This window comes from Sturnus vulgaris, chromosome 14 (genome assembly GCF_052056855.1).
Source record: "Sturnus vulgaris isolate bStuVul1 chromosome 14, bStuVul1.hap1, whole genome shotgun sequence".
Taxonomy (NCBI): Eukaryota; Metazoa; Chordata; class Aves; order Passeriformes; family Sturnidae; genus Sturnus; species Sturnus vulgaris.
In genome coordinates this window covers 15,503,896-15,530,221 of record NC_142256.1, presented here as the reverse complement: position 1 = coordinate 15,530,221, position 26,326 = coordinate 15,503,896, and the positions used below count along the sequence as shown (strand labels likewise).

The window sequence follows — 26,326 nt, the reverse complement described above, 5'->3', positions numbered from 1 at the left end:
TAGCAAATCAGGCTGTATCTGCTGTGTTATTTCAGAAGACAAAATTCATTTGTTTTACATGGAGGGGCCAAATATTTTTTGCATCTAAAAATGTACTATATTTGCATCATTTCTAATCTGCAGATTTTAACAAAACCTACCCTACCTGTAGGTGATGTGGAGGTATCACTAGGTTTCCTTAACTTACACTGTTCTTTGTCTTGCTATTGGTAATTCTGAGATGCAAAAATCCTCCTAGTTTCTCTATCCCTTTAAAATCATTTAATCTCTGTAACAAATCCCCCTACATTGTCCCTTCAACACATCCTCATCGTATCCACAGAAGTTTTGAAGAGGAACCCCAGGGTGGCTCACAGGCCCTGTACTGATGGTTTTCTCCCCACAGAATGCATCCATACAAGGGTCGAAATGAGCTGGAGGTGTTACACTGCAACCCTCATGTGGTTTTGTCAACTTACAGGGTCTCCCGTGGTATTGGGGTGGTGTTGAGAAGTTGTCAATTGGTTTTCCATAAAATAACCACAGAATCATTGAGGTTGGATCATTGAGTCCAACCATTAATTTTGCTGAGTTGAAGAATAACATCTTATTACTTATTAGCAGTACTTTGTATTATTTTCAGTTATTTCTATATTTGTAATTAGTGATAACTAACCTTTCAAAAAGGATTAATACTTCCAGGTGCTGGAAAAACCCCAACTAATCCTTTCATCTGTCAGCTATGAAAATTGTGGCATAGTTAGATGTAAGTGTACATGACTACAAGCCTGACTGGGCTTTGGTGGTTTGGAGTTGTCTACATTTCTATATAATGCTATACCAAAAGTGATTTTTCATTCTCACCTCAGCTTCTCTGTTCTCCCTTACACACACTTATCTCTGGGCTTGGATAGCACATCAATGAAACTGGTTATCCCTGCTTGACGTGGAAATACTCAATACACTGTAGATTGGATGAATTGCTCGAAATTAAAGTAGTTCTGCCTGGTCTTGGTTGAGTAGTTACTTTGTGATCTAATGTTTTCTCCCAACGGAGGGATATAACTGCAAGTTTCCTATGCAAGTTCCTGCGGTCAGCATTTATTTTGCACAGATGTTTCCTTGTAACGGATCATAAACTTCTTAAATTTCTATGAATTCTCTTGTTAGTGAGCTCATGAGCACAGAAAGCTTTATATGCCATACCAGAGATAGTTCACAAAGATGGTTTCCTATTCTGAATTATCATTATCATGAACATCTTAATTTTCTCCATGTTATCCTTAGAACGTAAATGTCTATAAACATTTTCAGCCATCGGAATACTTTTCCCCTATACAAAGAAGCAAACTACAAGAACATAAACATTTTTAGGGATAATAACTTGGCTTTCTAAAAGTTTTCTGAATGCCTGATAGTTCTCTATCCATGAGTGAAATTCAATCAATACTTCTTCATGTAAGGAAAATGATTTTGTTATAGATTTACAAAACTGAGGCTTAAAATTTTATTTTATTAAAATATTTGGCCCCTTCCTGTTATGCGACAAGAAGCCTTTCAGGAGTCCAGGGCCAGGAATCCATTCCCCAATGCTCTTGGCTGTGCCTCTGCCATGGAAGGGACATAGAGGGACAAAGGGCCACAGCTCATCTCCATCTGCCGTGGCTCAGATAAGCTACGCAGTTCTTGCACCATGGTTTAGAATAAAGTTGAGGACTCCAAAACAAATACACAAAAGTTTTTGATGCAATCTCACTTTCCCAGGAGAAACTTTAATATCTTACAGTAACAAACATCATTAATCTCTGGATTGCATAAACTTTGCTTGAACTGTGGGTCCAAGTTACTTAAAAAAAGGTGATACTGTGATATTGGGCCATGAGGAGACTCCTTAGCTGGATGTTCAGTCAGAAGTCATTGAGCAGGTTAATTGCCTGTACTTATCTTTTAAAGCAAAGATATAATGTTTAGGCAAAACACTTTTATACCATTTAATTCTTGACAAAGGTGATAGAGCCTTTAGTTTTCAAATGTACTCAGGTCATGAGACTTTATGGCCTAACAAAATTAAAATGTCACATCTAGTAATTGCCTTATTTTTATCTCTGAGAACTGTAAACATTTGATATCTATGTAAATTATAAAACATTATAAAACCAAGATCTTTAACTTTTTCTTACATCTAGAGATACTCCAAACTCTAAAAACTCATTCCTCATTTCAAAATAAAAATAGGGTTGGTATCAATTGCCGTTTCACTTGTTATTCCTGATATGTTGTTAAATTTGATTAAAGATTGAAGGCTGCTATTATTGCATTGCTCTTTTCTTGAAAGGCATATTCCTGACCTAAACTGAGTTCTGTTATGAAGTAATTCTTATGGCAGGCATCAAATTTTACTCTTGAAAAGTGATTTGAAGCAAAGGTGATTAAGTGCTCCTCCCTGGTTGTCATAGTTTAACCCCAGCTGGCCACTCAGCTCATTCACTTCCCACTGGTGGGATGAGTGAGAGAATTGGAGGATAAAAGTGAGGAAACTCATTTGTTGATATAAAGACAGTTTAACAAGTAAAGCAAAAGTCACATAATTAAAGCAAACCAAGGAATTCATTCCCCACTTCCCAAGAACAGGCAAGTGCTCAGCTCAGCATCCCCAGGACAGCAGGGCTCCACCCCATATAACATTGACATGGGAAAACGAGCACCATCACTCCAGTGCCCCCTTCCTCCTTCTCCTCCAGCTTTATTGCTGAGCATGAGACCACGAGGCTGGATGGTCTGGGATATCCCACAGGTCAGTTGGGATCAGCTGTCCTGACTGTGTTCCCTCCCAGCTCCTCCTTCATCCCCAGCCTCCTCACTGGTGGGGTGAGGAACAGAAAAAGCTTTGGCTCTGTGTAAGCCCTGCTTAGCAGTAACAGAGCACCTCTGAACTATCAACACAGCTTTCATGGAAAATCCAAACCACGGCCCCATACCAGCTACTGTGAAGCCAAAAACCAGCATCTTTTGAAAAACAGTGGATGTAATACTGTAGTTTTGAAAGACATAAATGAGCTGAAATGTTGACCAGTCATTATTTTCTCAATGTAATTTTCTGTTGCTAATATGCTTAAGGAACTGAAATGTGGGAAAATATACTTTATTATGTTTTCTAACATCAATTACTTTCTAACTTGCAGGGTCGTTTTCCCATAAGTTGCTTAATATTGCTATGCTAATTCATATGCCAAGTCAAGGGTTAAATACCAGTGTACTTCAAATGAAATTAGATAAATTAACTTAGCAACTAAATGGCTGTATGCTGGAAAGAGCAAGCTGAGATATCCTTCTCTTTTTTTAGTCAAGAACATTAGAAAGTCGGGTGTTTCAAGAAAGCTGTTGGATATAAAAGGATGAGCCTCAAACACTTGCAACCTACATTTTCTTCAAAGATTAATTTGCATAGAGACAATGTAAATTCACAGTTTATCCTCCAGTTTTGATCTGGTGACAGGTACCAGAAGTGTCATGTCTACAGTAGTTCTGGTCTTTTAAGTGCCAGTATTTGGAAATGCTGTTTATGTCAAGTGCATATGCGTTACAGTATCCTGAAGGCTTTCAACTTATTTTAACTTTTTAATTCATTCTAAAAGCACTTTTCTATTTTTTTAAATTTTTTTTTTAGAATTTTGGCATAACTAGTTTTCTTTGAATTATTATAGAACAAACAGTTAGTGGCAAGTAAATTATTCAGAAGAAATTAAGTAGTACCAGAGAATTCAAAAATACCTTTTGGCTTTCTTTGTTGTAAATTTGCAAAAGTAACACAACTGTAGGATTAGAAATTAAATTTGAATAATAATGCATTATTTACTTTTCTGCTGTCTGATGAAACTTTTTCTTTGTATCTCTTCCTAAGACTTTCTCACAGCCAATAAATTCATTCAAAAAAGTAGAGATTTTTTAATTTTTAAAAACAAAAAAGAGAGAAAAAAATGACATAAAATATTTAAATCAAAAAGGTGTGAAGTCAGGAACTGATTTTGGTTTACAGTTTTATTTTTCATTGAATATATTGTTCTTTCTGTCAGTGCATTGTAGTGTAAATCAATCTCCATACTTCTCTGCCTAGAAAGTATATTAATTACTGTTTACTTAAGCAGACAGTTTGCCTTGTGCTGCACATCCACAGAATTCAGCTCCTAACAATGCTGGATTTTCTAAAATAAAGATGTGACTGTGTGGGGGCACATGTCCCCAGACATATTTTTGGCTTTCTCCTTTAGAAGTGTAGCAAAAAAAGTAAAATCCAAGAGACTGCCCAAGACCCTAAAAGAGACAGCCCCAGACCTTAGTATGTGCCTTGGGGCTCTGAGTCATCTCCTCACTGCTGCCTGTTTCCCAGGCCTGCCTGGTGCTCACAGGTCTGTCACAGCTTCCTTACTGGAACTCCCTAATTAACTGTGGTTGGGATATTTTGCTTGTCTGCTTTAATAAATAAAGGAGATCACGTGTACTCTTGTTTATTACTATTATTATTATTATTATTATTATTATTGTTATTCTTACTATGAAAGGGTAAGAACATTCAGAAAGAATCAGAATATTAAATGAAAAGGTGAAGATTATTTTCCAGTTCTTCCCTGTCCCTCCCACCTTTCCATTTAAAACTAAAGCAAACATCTTCCAGATGTTGTAAATTATTTGCTTTTACCAAATCCAGATTTTTCAGCAATAGCAGTCCCTTTGCTCTTCTACCACCCCTTCTGGATACAGCATTAACCTTCAAATACTTGACCCCTGTGATTCTCCTCACAGTCTTCCCCTAGACTTGAAACAGTTCAAACAGGTCAGGCTTTGCCTTGTTCTTGAAGAATACTTCAGGAGACTCATTTTGGGCTGCAGAAGTCACAACAAAGGTCAGACTCTAATAATGGAGCACAGCCTTGCAGTCTCTCTGTTGGGTATCTCTGCCTACATGGGATTTTTGAAGGCAATGAAGTGTCCCCATTCTGGTGTCCAGTGTGTTGCAACCTGAGCAGTTTTTGTTGAGTTGATGCTGCTGTAAAACACCAACTACTTCTTTTAAGCTGAAGCAGACAATCAGTGTGTGCTTCCCTGTGTCCCAGAGCCCTCTCACATGGCCTCCTCAGAGCTCAGCAAGAAAGGAAACTGCTGTCAAAAGATTTTTGCTGCAGGTATGGCAAATGGAAATGAGAGTTATGAATGTGTAAGTGAAGAGTATATGACTTTCATGAAATATAAAAGTAGTCTGAGTTGATAAGGTACTTTTTAATGGCTGGAGTGTTAACACTTTATTACAGTTAGATCTTAGTCCTGTGCTGATGAAGCAAGGGGAGTTGCCAATATCCTGTATTCAATTAGTCCACAATTGCCTTAGCAAGTGTGACCAGAGGATTTTTCACTATACAAGTCTAACTTCCCTGGTTGTAAGGCAAGTGGATCTCACGGCTTTTGAGTTAAAATGCAAGAGCTCTAAGTAAATAGCTCCTTACCCTATTATCAGCCCAGGAAGAACAGTAGCTCTCTTTGTAGCAGCAAGCAGTTGAAGAAAAAATTCCAAACCCCCAAAATTATATAGAATGTGTCGTTCTCCTGAATGCTCTTTCACAGTGTGATCAAGAGGCTTTCGTTTAGTGAATACATTTGCTCACTCAGTTTTGGAGAGTCGCCCTTCATTTATTCTTTCCCTTTGGAAGTACTTTCGAGTGCAAATTACTGCTATCAGAAGCCTTGAACTGAGAGGCTATTATTCTCCATGCTCAGATTAAATTAATTTTGAACAGTTTAATGCAGCATGTCCGAGCTGCAAGTCCAAGTGGTGTCAAATCTATTTCTCTGCTTTTTTAAGCTGCACCTTCAAGGGCAGTATGATTCATGGTAAATGTGTTCTTCTAATGTCTTTTGCTAGGCATTATTATTTTCTTTCATTTGCAAGTCATGAGGATAAAATGTTAACTATTTTCCTCCTAAAATTATATAAAGAATGCACAATTTTATACCAGCCTTTTTATTCCCAAGATTATTATATTTGCTTCCTGTGCATGAAATAAAGGAAAAATAGAAAAATAGTCACAATTAAGTCAACAAATTATTTTTTTAAGTGTCTAAAGGAGAAAAAGGAGACACTGTAGGATCCTGCAACATCATCATTGCATTAGCAATGAATTATCTTTATCAAGGTCTCTGTAACAAAATTAAGGAGTTTTTAACGATTGGCTACATAACTCTATTTTTGTTTTTGCCAAGGTGCAAAACAAAGCATGACATAAATCTGCTTTACTTTTCAAGCTGAAGCATTCAGCTCTCTCTCCACTGCTTCCAATTGCTAAGGTGTCATTGAAAGGTAGTAATGAAGATTTCCCACAGGTTTCTGAACTCTAAATAGCCAAAGGTGGCAATCAGGTTTGCACTGTGTGGAAGTAGGGAATTTGCGATGCTGAGAGATCCAGTGCGCTTTCTGTGAAAAGGAGCCTGATGGCCAAATACATTCACAAATCCAGATTTTCAAACCCATTCTCTAGCTCAGCAGTTGCCATTTCTGTTTCTCATTTTGCACTCTTGGATATTATTGTATTCTGATATATAGGTAGTTTCAGTACTGCCTGATGTATTGAATATCACATTAACGTATGGTGTCCCTATTTTAACTTCATCTTGTATGTCAAGTAATTGTTGTTACTTTCATGATCATATGTATCTTTGAAATTGGTATAACACCACTGTAAAGTATATTTGCATATTCATAAATAGTTATTTGGCTCTTGTGTATCCTCTCTACAAAATGGGGTATATACACAGTTAAATTATACACCTAAGGGCAGTGTATCCATCTGACAACTAAAGTCACCTGTATTAAAATGAACAAGTCCTAGAGATATCTCCTTTAGCAAGTGAAAAAAAGGGAATATGTAATTCTGCCTGGAAAAAAAAAAGGCAACTTTTTGAAGAGTGCCAAGGATGGATTTTTTTCTGAAAAATCCTGTTGAATTTTTATGGGCTGGAAGGTAATAACTTTCATGTTGAGCAATTGAAGACTGAAATGTAACAGAAAAAAATCTCTTCTGTAAATTATACAATATAAATTGCCAAGATCTTGGCCTTTATTAGCTGCTTAAGAAATAGTTATTTACCTGTTCTGTACAATTAAATATATTTATTTTAACGGATTACATCACCAGTGATACAGCTCTCCTGGGATGCATCTTATTCTCACAAGCTGGCAATTGATTGGCTTTTATTTTTGAGACATTTATTGAGTGTCTTCAATAGCTTAGCTTATCAAAAACCTCTATCGAGAGATTTTTCTATTGTTTTCATGAAGTTTCACTTCAGTAAGCTGGGTTTTATCTATTAAATAGTTGGATTACATAGTCCTCTGTATATTTTCACACAGAGCTTGGATAGTTGCAGAGTTGCAGAATACTTCAGGGGCAAAGATAAACCATGTAATAGGTAAGCATGCCCATCATCATCATCATTCAGTCATTTTAGCCACCACATATTTTGTGTATATATTAGGAAGAATAATATTTCTAAAATACCACAATCATTCATGACATCAGAACACCTATGGCATCATTTCTTTGTTTTTCTTCCACCTCTATTGCTATGGTGTTTTGTTTATCTTAGACTGTTTTTGAATCAAGAGCACATCAGACAATCTACTTCTTCTATTTGCAGCTTCAGATGCAAAATTGAGTTCCTGGATAATTTGGCAGTATCATGGGACATTAATTGTTCAGACAACGGAAATTGTAAGGGCACCTTTTGTGTTGCAAGTGCAGAGAGGAGTGATGGGCATCATACCAGAATTAGGGATTTGCTGGTTGTGATGTAACATTGTCATGAGAGATGTGTTGCTGTTAGGAAGGTTAAGGCACGGCACAGCAGAGACAATACCAGGCTTGTGAGACAATGACTGAGAACAAGACCAATGTACCAATATCCTGGTAGGACCCTAATATTCATAATTTTAAAGAACAACAGAAAAATAAAATGAGGCCACAACATGAAAAATTACACCAGTGCTTATCATAGAGAGAGATGTCAGAGAAGCAGCAGAAATTGTGACATTGATGAAGCAAAATAAGATAATAGAAAATGAGGCTGGGATTCATCCTTATTGGAGTTACTGTGATTGAAATAAAGTATGACAGAAGAGTTGTTGGCTTAGATGCTTCTAAAGTATTTTGAAGTACAGTTACAGTACACTTACAGTTCTCAGCCAACTGACTTTTCCAGCACCTAAGAGTTAGCAAAAAGTGAAGATAAAATGAACAGATAAGTTTTAATAGGAACACTGACTCAGTAAGACTACTGAGATGGGAAATTCTTTGTTGGCTTCATCTGTAAAATTACTTTAATCTTTGAAATACTTTCATGTATTTTGTGGGAAATTTGCCTTGGTTCATCTGAGCATGCCAACTGAGACACCTTTAGATGCATCTTACTGATGTGCAATGCCAAAACCTTCAGTCTAGGGGACTTCATATAGTAAATTTTATTAAAGAGGCTGGGGACTCATTTGCAATTGAGTAATTCTGTCCCACTAATGTTGTCATTAATTAAGACAGGGAAGACTACAGAGCAGGTCCTGTGTATCAACACACATCTAATTAATGTTTTCTGTGCACTACTGGTCTTTACTATCACATAGTCTTGTTTTTCCCTTTCTATGTTCAATGCTATTGTTAATCCTTACCCTCCAGATGTAGATATTCCCTTTTAATAGCATCCAGAAATCCAGCATTTGCCAGAAAATCCCAGGAGAGTGATACTTCTGATCTGTCCAGGATGAGAGGATTTTGTATTCTGGCTAACTCCTGTCTGCCACTTTTTTTTTTTTGTAGATTGTCAAAATACAGGAGAAATTAAGCCAAGTGTCTATCTCTGTCTTTACTCCTCCTGTGCTGCAAAAGAATTTTCAGTATCTCAAAAAATAAATCACTTTATTCTCCCTTTAGGAAGATCAGATGCTATTTGAATAGCTAATACTAAGTCCGAATGGGATCTTCCTAAAGCCTGTAAATTATAATTGATGAATGAGATTTCCTTTTCTCATACTGAGTCCAGAATATTCTGGCACCTCTTCTCAAATTTTTGAGAAAATAGCATATCTTAACTATGTACATTATAAGCACATTTTTCTTCCCTTTGAAAAATATGACTGGGCCAAACCACTGAAGTCTGAAAGACATCAACAAAGAGTTTCTCTTTCACTTCACAGAGGGTTTGATCTGATTTCTGTTCACAGCCCCTTAATGTAGACTGAAGTCCCTGGATTTTTGTCTTGAGACAAAACTTCCTTTAAATTTTCCTTTAAAAACAGAAGAAAAACACTCAGACTCACACTTCTCCCAAAGTCTTGTATTCTTGTATATTTGTATGCTATGTATATACTAAATATATATCTTGAATGCTTGTGTTCTAAATCTGACTCCTTCTTTTATTGTTTTGCCTTTGTAAAATTTAAGATGTAAAATTTAAGATTATTATGAATGATCGACACGTGGAATGAATTGAATATCATACAACTTATATTAATCATAGTGCTACCCCAGATAGTAGATTACTCTGCAACAGATAGTGATAAAGATTTTTTTATTAATTATGCTGCTCTCAGCTCACATCTGCACAAGAGGAATCTTTTTGAAATAATTTAAGCATATCCTTTCCTAGATGATTAGTCACCTCTTAAAATACATGTAGGTTTACTAATGGTAAAATTTTCTGCAGTCATTTATGTTACATAGTTTGGATTTATGATTGCACAAAAGATTAGGTAAGTCACGGTAGTTCTGATGTGAGAGAATGTTGTGAGAGAACCTCTTTTAATGAGAAGTGGTTTGGGAAGGCTCCAAAAAGTGGTCTTTTTGTTATTTTTCTTATTTCTGTTGTGTTTGATAGAAAGGAGATGAGATCATCTGGCACATGAATCTATGCAGAGAGATTAGTATACAGTAGAGAAGGACTTTTTATTATTTTAAAGAGGGAGGAAAGAGGAGAAGTTAAATTCATCTGAATAAAGAAACGGATTATGGACACATGCACAGAAAAAATAGCAAGTCTTAGAACCATATGCAGATTGTTAGCATCCCCCTAACCTTGTTGCCAGTACCTTAACCTGGTGTGTTGGTTTTGCACAGCCTGGTTTTTGGTAGTGGGGGGGTCACAGGGGTGGCTCCTATGAGAAGCTGCTGGAAGCTTCTCCCATATCCAGCAGAGCCAATCCCTGATGGCTTTGAAGATGGACGTGCTGCTGGCCAAAACTGGGCCAATAAGAGAGGCTGGTAACACCTCTGTGATGACAGATGTAAGGAGGAAATCAAAACAAAGTCACAGGTTTTGCTTCTAGTCAGAGAAGAAGAGGAGGGAAACAACACAGTGGCACCAAGGTCAGAGCAGAAGGAGGGGCAGGAGGTGCTCCAGGCACCAGGGCTGAGATTCCTCTGCAGGCCCTGGAGAGGAGCGTGGTGAAGCAGCTGAGCCCCTGCAGCCCATGGGGGATGCAGAGATCCACCCACAGCCCATGGGGATCCATGGGGGATGCAGAGATCCACCCACAGCCCCTGGGATCCATGGGGGATGCAGAGATCCACCCACAGCCCGTGGGATCCATGGGGGATGCAGAGATCCACCCACAGCCCATGGGATCCATGGGGGATGCAGAGATCCATGCACAGCCCATGGGGAAGGTGCCCAGGCTGGAGCAGGGGGTGCCTGGAGGATGCTGTGATCCAGTGGGAGACCCAGTGGAGGGAGAGGGCCCTTGCTCCCAGGCAGGACTGCACCCTGTGGAAAGAGTGACTCATGTCACTGCAGTTTTGGGAGGCTTGTGTGCCCATGGGAGGGTCTTACCTTGCAGCAGGTGTGGTCAGGCTGCTGCTCATGAGATTTGGAGCCATGCTGGAGAAGTTCACCAAGAACTGTCTGCTGTGGGAGGGACCCCGAGGTCTCACAGGGGAAGGACTCCTCTCTCAGGGCAGTGGAAGAAAACCTCAGGTGACCTCAGGCCCTCTCTCCCTACACTGGCAGTGGGAAAGAGGGAGGGGCTGGGAGAAGAAGAGGTGTTTTAAAGACTTTACTTCTCATTATCCTCCTCTGATTCTGTTAGTAATAAATTCACTTTGCACCTCTAAGTTGAGCCTGTTTTGCCCTTGGAGAGTATTTCAATTCATGAACGCTTTGTTAATTCTTCTCCTTTCCTCTGCCCAGCTGTGGCAGGGGAGGGTGAGTGAGTGACTTTTGTGGGTGCCTGGCATTTGGCCAGTGTTAAAACACAACACCTGGTGAGGATTGGTGGATTAGGAGTTATTTCTTGGGTGCAAAGAGTAAAATAACATCCAGTGTAGATTTTCCTATTCCACAAGAAGTTTTGAAATTTACTTTTTATTTTTTTTTAATCTAGCTGGAAACCTTTTATGCATTTAAAAGGATTTGGGCCATTTCTGATCGTGACTGATCTACACTCATTGCTCTGAAGTCCTTCCCTTCAGTAGCTCCATCATCTCGTTTTTCAGGTATTGCCTGAAAGCTCAAAAGCAAATGTGCCCATAGCCTGTGGTGAAATCTGGCTATGCCAGAAACCAGGCACTGGGACAACTAATGGGCTGGAGACAGGTTCACTTGTATGAATATCAGTGCAAAAGGGCATTCAGACACCAACTGGAAAGAGTGTTTGTATTTCCATGACGTTGTATAATTCCTGTGCTGTTGATATGATGTGAGTCTGACTTACAGCAGCAATTTTCACAGGGCATTTTTGATCTCTGTGCCATTTTTAAAGGTATGTCTCTAGGAACAGCATAATGAAATCACTAATATGATCAGAAAATCTCTAACAAGATAAACAGTATTCTCATTCTTCTTCCTGTTGCTAGCAGTGTTGGAAATTATCTCCTCCTCACCAGCCTGCTCCTGTCTCACAGGGGGTGTATTTGGCAGCTGCAGATGCCATGTGCCAAGTCTGAGAATGCATTTTTCATGTGTTAGTAAGTAGGTCTAGTGCTGACTGTGTGAGAGCTGAGACATTCAGTTATGTAAATTGTACATGATTTGTGAGCAATTTAGTCACTGTGCCATGCTCAAGACCACAGTTTTTCACAAATCCCTAATAAGATCAACTTACAAGGTCATGTGAGAGCACTTAATCATGGAGAGTGATTGTTTCTGTTGCTAATATTGGAGCAGAAACACACAACTAAGTCTTTATAGCCACCAGTGCCCCTTTTGCAGTTTACCAAAGACTGAGGTTTTGTCCTAGGATGAACCTGAAACTGAAAGTAATTTTGTCGCTCTGGCACAAGTACCAAGAAGGCCAAAACCCAAAAAATATGAAAAATATTAAAATTATATGAGCAGAAAACAGTCATGCTGACTTCAAATGGCATGACACTGCGTTAGGAACTTTAAATTATACATCCCTTCATAGAGTGGTTGAGGGAGTCTGTGAAAATGATGTTTCAACATAAGCCGTGGTGAAATGAGTTTCAGGACATGCAGGAACCACGATCTGATGATTTGGATTGTGATTTTTAGAGAAACACCCCTGAGATCTTCACACCCTAAAGAGATGACCAAAGAAAAGTCTTGACTGGCTTTACTAGGACAGTGCTGTCTCCCTTATCCAGGACATGCTCACACCTGTGTTAGCTCTCATCCTGAAGGCACATGACAGCTGGGAAGAACAGATTTGAGGGGTTGAACGAAGATACCACAATGAGATTTCTGGCTGGCTGGAAGGCACGGTGGAGAGGGAAGGTGGTGACCTGGTGGAGGAGAGCAGGGAAGAGACATAAATGCTTGAGGAATAATGCAGTAGAGACGAGTGAAAGAGGACCTGAGACAACTTCTGCTCAGCTGACAGGTGTGTGCTAGGCAGAGAGATGGGAGGTTAATTAGTCACAGACAACTGGTCACAGAATTATTTGCTGTTCAGGATGTCTTTTTTTGAGCAAATCCCATCCTAGTTATCTCTCACCTCTTCCCTTGGATGTGAAAAAATAGAATAAAATCATGCAAACCTAAAAGCAGTAAAAGGCTTGCAATCACTTCTCTCCCTGCCCCCAATTAGCAATCTGATGTGCTGCAATCCTGATCTCTTGCTGCCTAAGTATTTACTTTACCAAGCAGAAGCTGACTTTTTAAAGCCACTGTCAGTATTGATTAAAAAATCCAAACAGACCTGTAATGAAACTATGTTAATTTTTAAGTTCCAGCATCCCAGAAATTTGAAAAAACAATAGTGATGCACCAAGTTATTTTTAAATACCAAGGTTGTATTATGATCTTAAATGTTGCAAGAATTATAATGACATGCATGTAAATTACATTTGGAATCACTTGTGCAGGTGGTTGGTTTGTTTTTACTATTTTCTTTCTAGAAATAACTAAAAGCTCAAATTTTATAATACTTGCTGGTTTTTGGGGGGGATGGGGAAGTGGAACAGCTTTACTAAATATATAAATAAAGGCAAAAAATCATGTTTTCTGAAAATATTAATCTGTCTCCCTTTCCCTGAAAGACATTCAAGGCTTTTCACTAAAATCTTTTTCACTTTAGTCTTGTTGAAAGGGCATGGCCCAGTCCATTCTGTTCTATTTCAATTGATGACCATATTTCAGCAGCACAGCACCGACAGAATTGTTTCATATCAAAAATTCCTAAGGGGGAAAATTCAAAGCATGAATAAATAAAGAATAGGTTGTGACATACAATCTCTCTCCATTATCTTACCAACCTCAATAGCTGCTTGCAAGTGGAATTTTAGCTTGGCTGAATGCTTTGCCCCCATTATCGTACCAGCCTTGCTCTACACGAATTGTCCTGATGCAGACTCGGGTGAGCCAAGCCAAGTTTTGTACTGTACTGACTGCAGCTCCCTGCTTCCAGTCTCTGAAATGCTGTGAGGGAAACCTGAAATAACCAAACTTTTTGTCAACTGCAGACCAGAAGTTGCCAATGGAATGAATCATAGTTTTGCAATTTAAAGAAACAAACTTGAGCAGCTTCATCCAGTACCAGCAGAAAGTGATAGGAGCAGCTTGGCTGAAATTTAAAATTCTTCCAATTGGAAAAAAAAAGTTGCTACTTTGTTAAAATTTTCTGAGAAAGAGTAAATCCTCCTGTCAATCTTTATTCTGGACTACCTGTATTTCTTAAAAAATTTTGCCTGGTTTTTAGATGATGTCAAGAGGAAGCAGGGATGGTGGTGGGAAATGGCAGAAAGGCTTCTTCCCAATTTGTAATATCCCTTCCCATTTCCAATTTTTTTCTACATTGACAGAATGAATAGGAAATGGGAGACAAATTTGAAGGCAGCCCTGTCTGAACATGACATTCAGAAAAATGTACCTAGATACTACAAGAATGAACCCAAATTGACTCTTGTCATTTTTTATCAGCTTTGAAAAGGAAAGTAAATGAGAAACTTACTTTACTGACTATATTTTTAATATCATCTTGAAAAAGGATCTGATTCAACTTTGTCCCTCTTTCACAAACCTATTTTAGCTCCTAATTCTGCATTCAAAGATAAGAATAAAATATGTGGTTTAATAAGAAGTGAAAATATCTTCAAAGTACCAGTTATACAATAAAAGCAGAATCTTAAAGCTAAAAAAGCCCCTTGTGCATAAAGGTTTATTTTTAAAACATTATGAATTGTTGTTGCTCATCAAGCAGCATTGAGAATACATTGAACACCTACAAAGGATCAAAGAGCTTCAATATTCTGTTGATTCTGCATTTTTAGCTGAACTACTACATCAAATAAATTATTCTTTAGCATTTATTTGAATGTGAAGTACAGTAATCAGGGCTCTAAAGCTAATCTGATTAAGTGGTTTATTTCACAAAAACTGTCCCATGTTTTTTTTACTGAAGATTAGCCAAAACCTCAATGTTTCTTTTCCATAAATTTAAAATATTATCTAATTATTTTATTACTGACAGACTTTACACTGTCACCTTTAAAAATACTCAATACAGCAAAACCAAACAAATGGGTTCCTTTGAAAGAAGCAAGATGATGGGATTGTTAAATTGCTGTAGAATTAGTAAAAGTCTAATCTCTTTCAGGAGCAAATGTTGTAAAAAGCTGCAGGTAGAGTAATTTCCTTCCATATAATTTTTGGGGCTTATGCTGTGAGTATAAATGCTATGAAAATGCAAATGAATTGCTAGAATATTTAAAATATGCATAACATGCAGCTATTCTTTTAAAGAGAAATTTGCTTTCCTTTCTCATCACCCATCTGGTTTGTTGTCTTGTAAATATATTTGTTTGAGATTTATATAAACACCCTTTAGATTTTGGACATCACATTCATAAAACAAAAGTGTCTGCAGTTCTGAATCTTTTGAAATTCCTCTTGGAAAACAGAAATTTGCCTGTGCTTTTCCAATATTCATAACATAACACCAGTATGGCAACACATTACAAAGAATTCTTCATTCTTTTGGCTCCAAGTGGAGATACATTTACTTTTATATTCCTTCCTTCTTCCCTTACCATGAGAAGTGGGAAATCCAACCCACTTACTTGGTTACAAAATACTAATACGGTGCAGTAGTGCTACATTATATGTCATGAAATATGGTTTGGTTTTCCTCAATATCATTTACTACTTATATTTGTCAACTCTATGTAAATTAGGGCTTTTGGTTATGTAATCAATTTTTTTTTTTAAGTCTATGAATTTGTTCTAAATGTATTTTTTAGGGTTTTTTTTTCAGTTTTATAGATAGAAAGGTACTTTTAAATCAGTATTATTTCTTTTATGTTTAGCTTTCACGTGCCAGGGGCTAATGTGGAAAATACTCAACAAAATCCTATGGCATGTTTTCTGCAAAACCAGCAGATGGTCGTAATGATCCCTCTGGCCAGAAAAACTTTTGAATGCATTGCCTGGCCATCCTGAATGAGGAACTATTCTTCTCTATTCAAATCTGAGCACGTGTGCTCTCAGTGACGTTGACATCCTATGTTGTAACAGATAATTTGATTGCAATATAGAGATTAACAGTATTTCCTGCTCTGAATCAGGTTCCAGCTTTTTTCCAGATGAAGGCAGGAACTGATTTTCCTTTTCTGGTGTACCAAGGCTATGCTTTAAAAAGGGGGAAAGATTGTCTCTCCCCTCTGGGTTTGCTTATGTTGTGTCCTTAGGTGCTACTGAGGTATCCAGCCCAAATAGCTCTGGAGTTTGCTTCCATTTTCTTATTCCACGGTTCTGGAGGTTGCTCTACCTTGAACAGCTAAAATAGCTCCTTGCAGGGTGACTCTGACAAAGTGTTACAGATACTTCCATAGGTTTCACACATGTGACTTGTAATGGCAACTTATCCCTCTGCCTGCTCAGTGTTTTGTGGGAGAAGACTGGAAATGACTGTTTAGTATCACTCTCTCATGTGCATTTAGTTTATCCTGTGCTCACTGTTGGTGTAACAGGAATAGGACTGCTAGAGACTTGACATATGAAAGACTGAAATATTGGCACCCCATTCAGAATCTGGAAAATTAGGGAAATTAAAATATATCTAGTACAAATGAAAACAGCAAGATAAGTTGGTGGGAAAAACTCGTTCTTCCATCTGATGATGTTCACAGGCTGGAGCTCTGCCCCGTGACACTGCTGAGGGCAGAGGTTAGTGTCTGGCACAGGTTACAAGCCCGGATCTGTCTCTTCTGGCAGGCAGCACCCAACATTCCTCTTGGCTCTGACACCTCCAAGTGACAGCACCCTCTTTACCTCCCACCCTGTCAACTGTAGAAGAAAATGCCTGAGCTGAAAGCAACTGCTTTAATTACCCACTGGGAAACAATGAGGAGAGCAAGAAAGATTTAAAGATAAGAAAAAGAGCCATTTGTATCATCTTACTAAGTCTGGCCATCACAGGGAGGTATTGGTACAACCCTCATGTCTCTGCTGTCAAACTTGTCAGGGCTGTTTTATCATCTGGAGACACTGCCCTCTGCCTTCCTCAGGGTCAATTGGTTCAGTGCCTTTCACATTTTTTGATCAAAGTTTCACCGTGGAATTTTATCATACTTCAGTAATGTTACAGTGTGGAAAATGTACTTCAAAACTTATAATATTCTCTCCTGTCCATGTGAGTCCTAGCAGATTCATCTGTCTGTGTCTGCTTGGGGAGGCTCATGCAATTTTTGGCTGTTAAGTAGCATTTAGGCAGCAGAGTAAGTGCACACAGGAATAGCCAGCTTCACAGTGCTCATGTATTTCGCAGCTGGAATTTATTTTTCAGGTATTTTTAAAATTTGTAACAATTTGTATTATTCTGTCCTTTTACATCTGTAATAATGAGTAATTTCTGACATCTGTCCTTTAAGGATGTTTACTTTTGTCCTTGACCATGGATACTTCATGCACGGTATGTAGGAATAACCTCCTAAATAATTCAGAATAGAGAAATTTGCAACAGAATGGTAGCTCAGCTACCTGGGTACCTTTTATTTTGCAGTCGGCTGACAGGCACTGCACCAGAAAATAATATGTTACAAACCTCATCTGGAAACAAGTTTATGCCCTGAAATTCATAATTTTTGAAACACGTGTCCTTTGAAATGTTGCATTTGCTTTTTCCACTTACATTTTTAGAGTGGTGTATCTCTCTAAATCATCTTTGCACATTTGAGTTCCAGGGTTTTTTTAACACCTCGTGCTTTTCATAGATTGCAGCCTTGACAACCTTGAATACTTTATTTAGTTCTCAAAGTGTCTGGGGTCTTAAAGTGATCATTTCCTACAAGAGAGGGCAAGCTTTTAGAATGAGTGTTTCTCTTTTGTGCCTATACCACTCAATATGAGGAAGTTTTTCTTTATACTGACATGTTTCTGGTTGAGAAATATGGAAGGCCTAAGACACGTCATGGTAGAAAATCCTTTAGGCATTTATGCTATTAATTTATAAAACTACCGTTTTACTTCCAAAGAATTTGCACTTTTTTCCCCCCTCCAAAAATCCACATGATTAAATACAGTCTTAAAAGTCACTTTTTCAGTGGGTGAAATTATCATTTGCTCTTCCTATTTCATTGTAACTCCATATTTGCAAGAGGAGTATTACCCAGAGCAAACCAAAAAAGTTGATTCAACCCAGCTGAATTGAATGCAGGTGTACCTTAGGCTTCACCATCTCTTCATTTCTTGCTATAGCTAAGGAGGGGATCAGAGCACCATAATTTTACAATGGGAGGGATAATTCTGTGCTCAACAGTCCAGAGCTTTGGTTGTCAAAATATTTCATAAACTATTTCTGATGAATAATAAAATGTATGAAAATAATAGGGATTCCATCCTGCTGGAGATCCAGCATGGCAGATTTCACCAAAGCAAAGTTTGGGGAGGTTACAAGGATTTGATAAGGTAGTCATCAATTTGCATTTATAGCAAATTCTTACTCTTGATATAAAATAAAAAAGAGATGTTTAAAAACAGGTGAACTTAAAATGAATATTTGACTGTCTAAAAAAAGTCAATTTGGTTCCAGTTTGATATGCTGCTATATTAGGATGGCCAGTTTCTTCTGGACACCTACATTTTTTAAAAACCTGTTGAGAAGTTTTGATGTTAGTCCTACGAGTCTCTTTTCTCTCTAGATTAAATATTGAGAAATAAAACAAAATATGTAAATATAGTATACCCAAAAGCAAAAAAGTAATTTTCAACACAGATGGGTTTCAGGAGGTCTGCTGCCAACGATTTTAAAATTCTTGTGCCAGGGGGTAATTTGCTTGCAACAGAAGATAGTGTATCCAATTACCCTTATGAAATTATGAGTTTTGCTCCCAAATCAGCCATTTAATGGGGCATTTGAAATGAAGGTACTACCAATGGCCATCTTGTTTCTCATACTCATGAGATGATAGATTTAGTGTGTCATGTTTCTCTGTGTCCCCTAAATATGAGGGGAATAATTATTAAGGATCATAACATGACCAACATTATGGTAAAAATTAGTAATTGTTTGAGGGGGTTTTTTTCTATATATGCTCTGCAGTCATTAAATTTAACCTTTAACGTGCTATAAGGAGTGTTTCCATTCCAGACCCTTCTGGGCTAGCTGCAGTCAGTGGTGTTCAGTGTAACATCAGGCCTCCCTGCAGTCAGGGAGCAATGGCAAAGCAGCAGAAGTGTTTACATGGGTGAACTCATTTGGAGGGTAGCACTAGATATGCTCTGGGTCTTCACTTCCCTTGAGGAAATGAGCCATGCTTGGCTTGTCCATTGCTCTTCTATATCAAATTCAGGATATTTCCATGCAAGTAGTGGTTCTTGATAAATTTATTCCAAGAAACTGCCCTTCACACAGAGAATGTCTGTGTCTCCCACAGCTCAACATCCCTACTGTGATTTTAGTACTTTGGGCTTGGCATTGAAAATCCATGTTTACAAGTACTGTACCAGTCCTTTTATTGAAAAGTCATAAATATGGAATGTGATCATGCAATATAAGAATGAATATAAGAATGTTTTCATATTGATTTTTTTTTTTTTTTTAGAAATCATAAATTTCCCAGACTACAGCTTTGTGGAGGCCTGAGAAAAGCACAGAGCTCTGGTAGCTTTGGAGTGGATGTTTGTCAAACTGCCAGCACCACTGCCAGTTTCAGAGCCACGCTGACACAGCCTTACCTGCCTGCTCCAGTTTTGGAATGAGGAACACTGCTATGGGATACTTATGCCCTAATAGCATAAACCTCGAATTTTGAATCCTGCAGGGGCCCACTCAAACTAATTAGGCTTTCTCTCTTTAATTTTACCTATCAGGCATTGTCATTCAGCCTCATAGGAATTCTCTGCCTGTTAATTAGCAAAACCTTGTGGAATCAGAGAGGACTCAACAACAGTAAGGAGAACGACACAGAAAAAGGAACAGAACTGGGAGCAGGAGAAAAACCAGCACAGGAGAAGGACAGAATCCAAGCCCATGAGAGGCCTCAAAGTGGAAGGACAAGTGGAGGGCAGTGGTCTGTGTAATTCTGATAGAAGTTGAATGAGAGATTAGAAGGGATTTGTTTTACGAGAGATTTTTCTCCTTATTGGGCAAAAATGAAGGAGGAGATGGTGTTATACAGGTGGCCTGAATGAACTCAAAACATTTCAAATATATTAAAGTGTGTGAATAATTTTTTGTTACTCCCTGTCAAACAGTTTTCAACAATAAGGTTACTTTGCTGTGTTGATCTTTTTGAATATTCTGCCCATTTTAAAATAATAGAAAAATGGAAGAGAAAGCAGACCTAAAAATAAAATATGCTTAAAAGATTACCACTGCATAATGTTTCCTACAGGCAGACCCCATGTATCTCACATAAATGAGAAAATATTTTTGTATTTTTTAAACCAATAGTTATTTATTCTGGAATTTTACAGGCTACTTCCTCTCTCATTCCTCCTGGTCTGATATAATTTCATTTTAAAATAATCTTCTACATACTTAATGGTGATTAGTTGGAAATAAAAATGTGGTGGAGAGTTAAAATGGCTGGTGAGTGTCAGAGCTCTGACAGTTGTCTCAGACAAGCATTAAAAAGTTGAGAAGGAAATTCTGTCTTTTGTTAAACTGTTGCAGGTGATTCAGAGTTCCCACTGGAATCATTCAAGTCTTCACAAATACTGAAGAAACCAATGAAAACTGGTTCTTCAATACTCAAAGAATAATTTCCTGTGTGTTTCTTTATAGTTCAATTTGTCATTTCATTGAGTCTACCAGCAATATGACTTAATATGAAGAGTCTGACAGACACATTAACTTTTTAATAACAAGTTTCTCAAATTCCTTTTCCAAGCCTCTCTCTTTGATAGGACTAGAACACATAGTAGATCTTATTTCATTTTTCCTTTTTTTTACTTAACCTCAAAACATGATTTATTTTTTTCTGAACCTAATAGGGCAGATTCCATTGAGAGATGACTGGAGTAGTTATGTAAAAGACAAAATATATTTTCTTATATAAAAGAAAAAAAATTAAAGTTGCACCTGCCTAGGCTTACTAGGCTTCTGTCCAGGTGATATACACAAAATTTTCTTTCATTAACAGAAACAAAGTACTCTAAGGTAAACATTAGACTGTCTGTAACATTTTTAAAAAGCAAAATTTTAAGGCCATTAAAATAGATTTGACTTAAATATTTTAAGAGCTCAAAGAAAAACCTAATAACTTGAATTAAAATCTTTCTCTTATTGCATTAGCCATCTCCCCAGTATTGATTTGGATTTTACCAATGTAAAATACAAGCAATTTATGAAATAGATTGTATACCTATCTTCTGAGGAAAATTTGAGTTGTGTGGAAAACAATTCTGACTTCCTGGGAATAATCCTTTCTGTGAGTCCCTCACCTCACACACAAGCAGAACTGCTGGAGCCTTACTTCTGTTTGGATTCAGGGCAACAGTGACAGTCTGTGAATCTGTCCTCATCAGAGCAAATTATTCTGCAGTCTTCATGGCAGTTTATGTTTGAAGAAGTTTTTTGCTCCAAGAGAAAGTGGGTAGTCTCACAGAGCTCGTTTTGCTAATAAAAGTGTTACTGCCTTGTGAAAGATCAAAGACTTATCCTTCTCACTTGCAAAATAACATCCTCACTGCAAAATAACATAGTATATTCCTATAAGTAACATGTGCAAGGCTTGTCCTTCTGCAGATAGTGACAACTGTTTCAACTATGTCCTTACGTTTCTTTCTTCTTCTGGCCTCAACTTAGACTATAATTTGGTTCCTAGAGATAATATGCTAAAACATGCATTTGAAAGCAGGTATTTAGAGTATGAGGTGCTAAAATGTAGAGTAAAGCAGATGGCATCCCATGATTTCCTAAGGTTTCATCTGCTGATTTGAAAAGCTCTTCATTCAGAGTTTCTCTGCATACAGAAATCTGATTCAGTGCTGCAGCCAGACCAAATTTCCATGGATGCTGCTAAAAAGATGCCATACAACAACTACAGGACTCCTTTGCAGCACTGGCAGTCAGGCTGTGTCTGAAACACATCTCTCAAGCATAAAACATTCAGCATTACAGTAGAGGGAGAGCATACACTACCAAGCCTACAGACAGGAGTGCTGCAACCCACTCACATGGGTAATGTGAGAAATAATTATTTAACGCTCATGAAGCAGACAGAAAATTAAAAGTGCTATAGAGTGGTTACTATTAAAAATCTTTACAATTTGACTTTGCAATTAGATTACGTTATCACTGTATTCCCTTTTCTCTCAGTATAGGAACATTTAGGGAATACTTCAAACCCATGAAGGCAGCAATGGCATTAATTACTTGCAAATGTAATTAAGAAAAACAATACTGGTGATCTCTGATGATCATGAAGTATCTGTTTACTAGTACAAATACAGTTTAGGACTGAAAATGTTGCATTTTAGAATATGATTTTATGCGTCAATTATAAATGATGTTACAAGTTCTTACTCTTCAGACATGCCTGATTGCCTTACTATAGATGGAAATGATCGGATTATGAAATGTTGGCCTCATTTAAAGCAGCACTCAAATACCCTCTGACTTTACTAGACAAAGTTTCATCCTTAGTCATTTGCCAAAAGCTGTAGAGGGAGTAGCTGTCACAAAAGAGAGCTCATGAGTATTCTGGTTAGAACTGTGCAGAATATTTTTAGTGTAAATCAGAGTTCTTTAAAATGTTCCAGTTATTAAGCAAAGACCTGAAAGTGGATGGATTCTGAAATCCATATTAATAAAAAAGTGCACAAGATCTTTAAAAAATATTCATATTTTTATGAAAAAACTTTTGATCTCACATTTTAGTTTGTTTTCTTTTCAGGTGTTTTATTTCTTAGCCAAACTTGGAAGCCAGAAGTGAAAAAAAAATCTTAGTGATTTTTCATACCATTCAATCTTTAGATCATTTATGCAATCTCTTGACCATGACTTTTCCTTATTTCAAATGGTCTCAGAGCCGTGCATTTCAGTTCACAGTTGTTCTAAGTTAATATTTGCCTTATTCTTTACTTTTTTTTGGTTTACTGCCACCCAGTACAAATCCAGCAAATCCAAGAGAACTATGTCACTTGTGCTTTGTGATATGATTTAGAGATTGCACAGTGGAAGACAAATCTGTAGGATTCTTATTTATAGTGTGCTGTATAGTCCAAATAGGAGCCACAAATTTTCATTCTTCTAAGTAATTGAGCTATACAATTGATGATGCCAAGACAGATAAGTACTGTGAACACAGAGTTGTTAGCATCTCATTGTAAATGTTCAGCTGGTGCCCTAAACAGTAAAATGCAAACAGCGTAAATGCAACAGCCCAGAGTAGGTGTTGGGAGGGGGAATGAGGATGAATTACTGCAGTATTTTTAGATGGTAGTATTCATAGCTATTTTTGCAGTGCTAAGAGACTTTGAAACGTTTGGAGTAACTCTATTGACATTGCACTGGGATTGCCAAGGACCAGGCACAGCTGCTTGGATGCTGTTAACACTCTAACAATGCCATTTCTCTCTCAGCATCTTCCTGTTTTGCAGAATTTCTGTGCATATTTCGTTGGGGTGATGTTTCTTTGCATTGATCCAACTTCTAGCAGCTTCTAACAACTTATTTATCACAGGATGCCAGGCAGGATTAGGACTTGTTGTTAAGACCCCAGCAGAGCCTTCAGAGCTTGTTTGTGGCTGGTAACTGCCAGGATGTGTCTTTGAGAGCATCAGCTGGAGTGGAGGAGAGGGAAGGGAAAATGCTGTTGTGGTATGTTGTTGGGAGCAGGTAAGATGTTTGCCTTTTATTAATTTTTTTGATATTTGCAGCAGTGGTGTGGACAGGTGTGGGAGTCATTCATCCAAACACCATCCATGTGCATGTAATTATGCTCACAGGAACTCATACTGTTATATGAATTAATTTAAACATTGTAGTAACTACTGTCTAATAATATACAGGTTCCCAGGGTATTTAGAATATTAAATTGCAGATGAGAATTCCTTGGAAAGACACAGGCTGCATATCCATTTGCTGCTCAGGGAAGGAAAAGCTCTTCTCAATGTATTGTGTGGCTGTACCTCAAGTTCTCTGAGCTTGCTCAAGAATTGCTTTGAAATACTTTCTAGGATGAGCAGCAAGTTCATTTAAGTCTGTCTCCATTTAAAACCTAGTCAGAGGGCTATGCAATTTAATGATACTTAACATAGATTGCTAGTGGCTGCTGCCAAAGGTGATTTTTTACTTTTTCACTAAATACTGCATGTAAAAAGCAGTAATGCTCTAGTGGCAGCAGTGTAACTTTAGGTTAAGCAAAAACATGAACATGGGAGAGCAGCAACATTTTTGCATTCTGAGCTGAAATAGTCTTTGCAGTACTTTGTTTAAACTGGCCCTTAAGGATATATTCAAGAGGACTAAATGAACAGGTATTTTTCAAGAAATAGTTTATGATTTTGACCTCTGAATTTTGGTTCCCATGCCATGTTTGCTTGGGAACCTTTCATCCACACACCTTAAAGACCATGTGCCAATTTTTTTCTGCAAACTTTTAAAAAAAGTTTAAGGACAGGATCTATCAATAGCATAAAGGCAAGATCTGTACAGATCTCTGAAATTGGCTGATGGTTGATTTACAGTAGTGCAAGTATTAATTTTGATTTCTGTGAGGTATATACAGTGGCTTCTGCAATACACTGCCACCAGACAGTCTAGCACATCTGGGACACTGAATTTTTCTGGTGCTTCTTGTCAAGTTTCTTATTTAACAAGAAGGGATTGAACATACACGTATAATTAATGCATGAGAAGTCTGATATTAATAGATGAACTTTCTATGCACCTCTTGTGTATTTACCCACATACATAGATAGTCATAAAGAGACAAAAACAAGACAGAAAATGATTCTTAATTTTGGATGTTTTTATTATCTTAATAGTTATCTTTCAGTATTTTAGCCAAATTCTAAATGGTTACATTAGGCATGCAAATTCCATATGGTTTCTCTTTGCAGTTAGCTCTTCATTTATTGCTCAAGTGCAGCAGGATGTATGGAGGCCCTGGGAACAGAGTACCACCAAAAATATTAGTGTATATAAAATAGAAGTTTACACTTTCAAATTTTTTCTCTCTTCACAAGTATTGACATCCACCTGATAAACACCTCTGACTGTGCAGTCGAGTCTTAAATTCAACCCACCAAACAATTAATCTCCTCCTGAGCAATTGTATGCACCTTTTAATAGGTGCTGCATGTTTAAATATTGCTATGTACATGTAAGATATATGTGCCAAAAAGTTTTCAAATTCTCATAGAAAAGAAAAAGTGTGTGTACATCATACTCCTGTCAGGCAATGGGATCATGTGAGCTAAGAAATATTTGTGTTAGGAAAAACAGGGATAGAGGGAGATGAGGATTTCTTACACTTTGTAAATGGAATTTTTGACTGGAATTTTTTTCTTCCTTTCTTAATTGTGGAAGCTCATTAGAAGTTCACATTTATCTCATGCTATAGTCTGTCTTGCCACTGATAATTCCTGATGTCTGGATGGTGTCTCAGATACTGCTCTTCAGTTGAGAATATTAAATATATTTATTCTAGCAATTAAAGTCAGCATTGCAACAGTTTTTGATCCTGGTGAAATATACATATTCATTTGAAAAAAACCATGATGTTAAAGAACAGAAATCCTCAACAAGATGGAAAAACTACTCAAGATGAAATACAGATGCTTTTAATTTTAAATTCTTCATCTTTTTTTTTACTTCTCTGGAGGTATGCACACAGAAGCATAGGACAATCAAGGATATGGGATTATATTAATAATTTATAAACACATTATAAAACATTTTTAATATGAGCTATCTGTACAGTATGTGACATAATATTAATGAGAATAGAGGAGTCTGTGGACCACAGAAAACACAATTGCAAAGTGCTGTTCCCCATTCAGTTGCACCTAGTGAGGAGATAGGAAAGACCCAAGCTGATGTGTATGTTTTATATAAATACCTGAATTGCTGCGGGCATTACCCCTGGGGTTGTAGACTCTGTATCTAACACCTGCATTTCCACACCATAAATGTCTATGCTCTGAATGCATTATAAATAATCAGTATTTCATTATCTGATTTTTATCACATACTAACACAAGTAATCACAGTATTTCAATGTTTCAAGTAAGCACACTAGATAACGTACCTACAGACATGAAGTGTTTATCTGACCATAAAAGTATAGGAATTGTGGAATAACACATAGTCATTATTAGAAAATACTTGCTCTTGTATTCAAGAGCATTTTGGCTCAAAGATTGTATTGTTATTGAGTAAGCAAATTTCTTCATCTTCTAGGTCTGAGAT

General features: G+C 37.4%; 1 long non-coding RNA gene across 5 annotated transcripts in view; it reads left to right on the top strand.

The window, feature by feature from the left end:
* Positions 1-26,326, top strand: part of LOC148222161 (uncharacterized) — a 516,376-nt gene that overhangs the window by 428,262 nt on the left and 61,788 nt on the right. For 2 of the 5 annotated variants that reach the window (XR_015806783.1, XR_015806787.1), the window contains one exon: positions 19,509-20,575. The exons of 2 other annotated variants lie outside the window; for them this stretch is intronic. This is a non-coding gene — a long non-coding RNA (uncharacterized LOC148222161). Of the gene's footprint in view, positions 1-12,614; positions 12,851-19,508; positions 20,576-26,326 lie in introns of those variants that run through there. One more of the 5 variants, XR_015806784.1, reaches the window with a different exon arrangement.